Source organism: Lichenostomus cassidix, unplaced genomic scaffold (genome assembly GCF_008360975.1).
Source record: "Lichenostomus cassidix isolate B80296 unplaced genomic scaffold, HeHo_3.0 HiC_scaffold_40, whole genome shotgun sequence".
In the NCBI taxonomy this organism is placed as follows: domain Eukaryota; kingdom Metazoa; phylum Chordata; class Aves; order Passeriformes; family Meliphagidae; genus Lichenostomus; species Lichenostomus cassidix.
The window spans coordinates 2793482-2799944 of NW_028147459.1; positions in this window are offsets into that span (position 1 = coordinate 2793482).

Sequence of the window (6463 nt, forward strand, 5' to 3'; positions counted from 1 at the left end):
GAAAAAGAAAGTTTTTACTCCAAGAAAAGGAGGTGTTTTCCCTCAGAAGAGGAGCTTTACCTCAGGAAAAGGGAGATTTACACCCAAAAAGGAGGTACTATCAAAAAGAAAAAAAAGGGTTTTTCCTCCAGATAAAGGTTTTGTCCAAAAAAAAAAAAAAAAAGGAGTTTTACCTCAGGGAAGGAAAGATTCCTCATAAAAGGATGATTCCTCCTTAAAAAAAGGGATTGTTACCTCTTGGAGGGGAATTTTACACCAGGAAAAAGGCTTTTCTCACCTCAGAAAAGGTAAATTTTACATTACAAAGGAGGCGTTTACCTGAGGAAAGAGGAATTTTCACCTCTGAAATGGGGATTTTACCTCAGAAAAGGAGATTTTCCCTCAGGAAAATAACTTTTACCTCACAGAAAAGGGTTTTACCTTGGAAAAAAGCATTTCTCCCCTCAGAAAGGGGAGGATTTACCTCAGAAAAGGTCAACTCTACCTCAAAAAAGGTCAGTTTTACCTCAAAAAAGGTCAACTTTACCTCAAAAAAGGTCAGTTTTACCCCAAAAAAGGTCAACTTTACCTCACTCACTGAAGAGGGTTTTACCTCGTGAAAATGTTTTTCACATCAGGAAGGATTTTACCCCAGAAAGACAGTTTTTTACCTCAGGAAAGGTGAATTCTGCTTCATAAATGAGGGGTTTACCTCAAAAAAAGGGTATTTTTTACCTCATGAAAGACAGTTTTATCACAGGAAAGAACTTTTCACCTCGGGGAGGCAGATTTTGTCTCAGAAATGTAAAATTTGACTCGCTTAAAGAGGGTTTTACCTCATGAAAAAACGTCGTTCTCTTTATGAAAGGGTGTTTTACCTCAGAAAAGTGGATTTTTACCTCAAAAAGGTCAAGTTTACCTCACACAAGCGGGTTTTATCTCATGAAATAACATGCCACACCTTAGAATAGGGAATTTTACCTCAGAAAAGAGGTATTTTACCGAAGAGGGGAAGATTTTACCTCAGACAAGTGGATTTTTACCTCAGACAAGTGGATTTTTACCTCAGAAAGGTCAATTTTGCCTCACACACGCAGATTTTATCTCATGAAATAACATGCCACACCTTAGAATAGGGAGTTTCACCTCAGAAAAGTGGGTTTTCACCTCAGGAAGGTAAAGTTTACCTCAGAAAAGGGGATTTTCCCTCAGGAAAAGTAACTTTTACATCACACAAGCGGATTTTATCTCATGAAATAACAGGCCACACCTTAGAATAGGGAATTTTACCTCAGTAAAGAGGTATTTTACCGAAGAGGGGAAGATTTTACCTCAGACAAGTGGATTTTTACCTCAGAAAGGTAAATTTTACCTCACACAAGCGGGTTTTATCTCACGGAAGAACATCTCACACCTTAGAATAGGGAGTTTTACCTCAGACAAATGAAGTTTTACCTCAGAAGTAAAGTCTACCTCAGAAAAGGGGATTGTCCCTCAGGAAAAGTAAGTTTTACATCACACAAGTGTGTTTTACCTCATGAAAGAACATGCTACGCCTTAGAATGGGGAATTTTACCTCAGTAAAGAGGTATTTTACCGTAGAGGGAAAAGTTTTACCTCAGACAAGTGGATTTTTACCTCAGAAAGGTAAATTTTACCTCACACAAGCAAGTTTTATCTCACGGAAGAACATCTCACACCTTAGAATAGGGAGTTTTACCTCAGAAAAGTGGGTTTTCACCTCAGGAAGGTAAAGTTTACCTCAGAAAAGGGGATTTTCCCTCAGGAAAACTAACTTTTACATCACACGAGTGGATTTTATCTCATGAAATAACATGCCACACCTTAGAATAGGGAGTTTTACCTCAGAAAAGTGGGTTTTCACCTCAGTAGAGGCGAAGTTTACCTCACAAAAGCGCATTTTTGCCCTCACGGAGGAGTTTTTCCCTCAGGACAAATTGGCGCTCCGGGGCTCTGGGCGGAGTTTCCCGCGCTCGCGCTGGCCCCGCCCCTGCCGCGCGCCCATTGGTGGAGCCGGCAGCGGGGAGTGAACCCCAAAATCCCGAATTCCCCAAAATCCCGAATTCCCAAAAATCCGAATTCCCCAAAAATCCGAATTCTCAAAGTCCCGAATCCCCAAAAATCCCGAATCCCCAAAAATCCGAATTCCCCAAAATCCCGAATTCCCCAAAATCCGAATTCCCAAAATTCCGAATTCCCAAAAATCCCGAATTCTCAAAATCCTGAATTCCCCAAAATCAAATTCCCCAAAATTCCGAATTCCCTAAAATCCTGAAACCCCAAAATACTGAAACCACAAAATCCAGAATCCCAAAAAATCCCGAATTCCCCAAAATTCTGAAACCCCAAAATCCAGAATACCCCAATAACCCTGAAAAACCCAAAATCCCGAATCCCCAAAATCCTGAACCTTCCCCAAAACACCTAACCTTCCAATAACCCTGAACACCCCAAAATCCCAAACACCCCAAAAATCCCAAACCCCCTCAATAGCCCTGAACACCCCAAAATCCCAAACCCCCAAAAATCCTGAACCCCCCGATAACCCTGAACACCCCAAAATCCCGAATCCTCCCCAAAATACTGAACTCCCTCAATAGCCCTGAACACCCCAAAATCCCAAATCCTCCCTAAAATACTTAACCTCCCAATAACCCTGAACACCCCAAAATCCCAAACACCCCAAAAATCCCGAACCCCCTCAATAGCCCTGAACACCCCAAAATCCCAAATCCTCCCTAAAATATTTAACCTCCCAATAACCCTGAGCATCCCAAAATCCTGAACCCTCCCCAAAATCCCAACCCTCTCAAAATCCAGAATCCCTTCACAACCCCAACCCCTCCCAAAATCCCCAAATCTCCCAAAATTCCAAACCCCAATAACCCTTAACACCCCAAAATGCTGAACCCTTCTCATAATCCCGACCCCTCAAAATCCTGAACCCCCCAAATCCCAACCCCTCCAAAATCCTAAAAATCCTAAAAAAATCCTAAAAACACCTCCCTCAATCACCCTAACCCTCCCACAACCCCCGACCCAATAACCTCCAACTCCCTTTAACCTCCAAAGTTTAATAATAATAAAAAAAAATCATAATACAATAAAATAAGCCCCCCCACCCCTGCCCCGCTACAAAGAGTTCGAGACTTGTTAGTGTGGGCGGGGATTTTGAATTAACCCAATCTGGACGGCCTCTGAAAGTCTATGTAAGTTCTCAAATTAATTAATAAATTCAGATTTGTGCCACCTGTGACCCTGTCTGGTCTTTCACTTCGCCAGCGGTTTGACAGCGACAACACCCCTCTGTGACGTCACACACCTCTGTGATGTCACAGCCCTGTGATGTCACACCCCTCTGTGATGTCACAGCTCTGTGATGTCACACCCCTCTGTGATGTCACAGCCTGCCCTGTGATGTCAGAGCCTGCCCTGTGACGTCACACCCCTCTGCGATGTCACACCCCTCTGTGATGTCACAGCCCTGTGATGTCACACAGCCTCCTCTGTCACAGCCTGCTCTGTGATGTCACACATTCCCTCGATGATGTCATAGCTGCTCGATGACCTCACACAACCCGTTCTGTGATGTCGCACAGCACCTTTCTGACATCACAGCTGCTCTGTGGTTCTATGACAGCCACAGAGGTGTCACCAAAATTTGAGTGAAATAAAAACCTTTTTAACACCAGCGCAGCATTAAGCAGCAGTTCCTGTTCCTCTCCTGTATTTTACATATTCCCAGAATAAATTTACATATTATCATCTTTCCCCAAAATCATTACCCTATTTTCTTCCTTATAATCAAATAAATAAATTTTTAAAAAAATTAAAAAATAGAATAATTAAATAATCAAAGAAATAATAAATAAATAATAAAATAATTTTTAAAAATAGAATAATTAAACAATTAAATAAAATAAAAAAATATTTTATTTATAAAATAAAATTTCTTTTTATAAATAAAATTAATTTAAAAAAAATAGAAATTGTCCCATGACCTCTCCCTTTATCCAAATAAAGTTGCAGGACTCCTAAGTCTCCTTTTTTGGACATTAACCTCTGGAGTTTGTGGATTAATTATCCTGATATTTGGCACAAAATTCCCTCAGGCTTCCCTGGAGCAATCTGGGGCTGCCAGACAGGGTTTGTTACACTGAAATTAAATTCTACTTAATGGTATAAAATGAAATTCTACTTAATGGTATGAAATGTGAGTTGTATGAATTTCAATTTGAATTTTATTCAGTTGTAGGAAATTTTATCTTTCATTTTATTTTATTAATCTCTTTTTTCTTATATTATATTTTTTTAAATAAAATCATTTACAAAATAAAATAATCAATTATTTTATTTCATCTCCAATTTTTGAGATTTAATATTAATTTTATTTCCTTTTATTTTCAACATTAATAATATTTTTAATATGAATATTTTAATTTATTTAATTTTTAAATTTTTTAAAATAGAACTTTAGTCAAGGGATTTGTTCACCTTCACCCCAGGAAATGGATTGGAGGCAAAGAAATCCAAATCTAAAAGGAAATCAAATACTAAAAACTACACAACTTGGAACCAATGAACATCAAACCTGTAAAGTTCTCTGGGTTTTGACTGCATAAAGTTTGGGGGAAATCTATTAAAATTCATGTGTCATGGAATTATTTATATTTTTATGTAAAATAAAAATTTATTTAAAATTTATATTATTTATATTAATATTTATATTTTATTTATATTAATATTTATATTTATATTTTATTATTTGTATTTATATTTATATTTATATTTATATTTATATTTATATTTATATTTATATTTATATTTATATTTATATATTTAATTTTTTAAATTTTATTTTCATTAAAAATAAAATATAAAATTATGAAAATAATTTTGAAATAATGAAATCATGAACATTTTGAAATAATAAAATCATGAAAATGAAATAATTTCTGTGGCACATCGTGGCCAGAAATAAAGAAATGACTTTACTCTCTAACATTAAAATGTTGGTTTTTGGGGTTTTTATTTTTCCAGTATTTTAAGATTTGGAATCCCCAGGAGAAATCTCTGCAGGAAAAAAAACCCCAAATAAAATAGAAATATAAATATTCAATAGAAAATAAAAAATCCTGCTGAGCACTGCTGGAATCTGAGCTTCTCACACATTTAAAATTCCTGCATTTTAATGCTTTTCTGATAACGAAATTTACATTATTTACCAGCAGGGCCTGGAAAATAATCTTTTTCGGTTGTTAGAGGAGATCAGATATCTCTGATTAGCTTCTGAGATATTGAAAAAATTACGTTTTTAAAGGGGAAAACTCACCTAACTGGATTTAATGGGAAAAGTATTCTTTTTTATACTAAAAATTTGGTTTTTGGGAAAAATGAATTACCACATGCAGAGTTACAACAGCAAACCATAAATAAAAAACACCATAAATAAAAAATAAATAACCATAAAAAAAAAAAAAACATAAATAAAAAATAAAACATGTTAGGATTTGATATCCTTAAAGGAAAAGGTAATTTCAGGTCTTTTGGGCCCACAAAAAACCCACTTTCTGGAAAAAAAAAGAAAATTAAATAGAAACAAATTAAACATTTTTCCTGGAAAAAATAGAAAATTAAATAAAAATTAATAATTTTCAAAAAAAAAAACAAAAAAAACAAAAAAAAAAAAAAAAAAAAACAAAAAAAAAAAACAAAAAAAACAAAAAAAAAAAAAAAAAAAACCAAAAAGAAAATGAAATCAAAAGAAATAACATTTTTTTCTGGAAAAAAAGTAGAAAATTAATCTCCTTAAAATGGTTCCAATGTTTTCTACTTGTGGTGTAACTAATATCAAACAGTAACTCCCCAGGAGCTCCATTTATTAATTTATTAATTTATTAATTGCTTGATTTATTAATTGATTAATTTAGCTGTGAATTTAATTACTTTCTCCAACTGCTGCATATTCATTAAGCCCCGAAGACTTAACAAATTAATAAAAAAGGAATAATAAATTAATAAACACGAACATAAACTACTTCACAAGCTGGAATTTTTAGAAGTAAAATATTAAATATTTATCAGGAAAACAAAGGCAAACAATGCTGGGCGATTAGTAATTTTGCCAGAGGCAGAAATATATTAATTTTACTGTGAATTTAATTACTTTCTCCAACTCTTACATATTCATTAAGCCCTGAGGACAATTTACACTTCACTTAGTTTCTCCTCTGAGTAAATAATTTACTCAAAATTATTTGAGTAAAAACTCAGAATTTACTCCAAATTATTTGAGAAAAACCTCAAAATTTACTCTGTCTTGGTTTGAAAACAAACCAGTGGGAGATCACAAGTCAAGATTGAAATTAAAAATAAGTGAAATAATACAAGGAAAAGCACTGACAAAGTCAGATACAACCTAACACCCTGTTAGGGTGGTAGTAGCAGTCCAACTGAAGTAGTC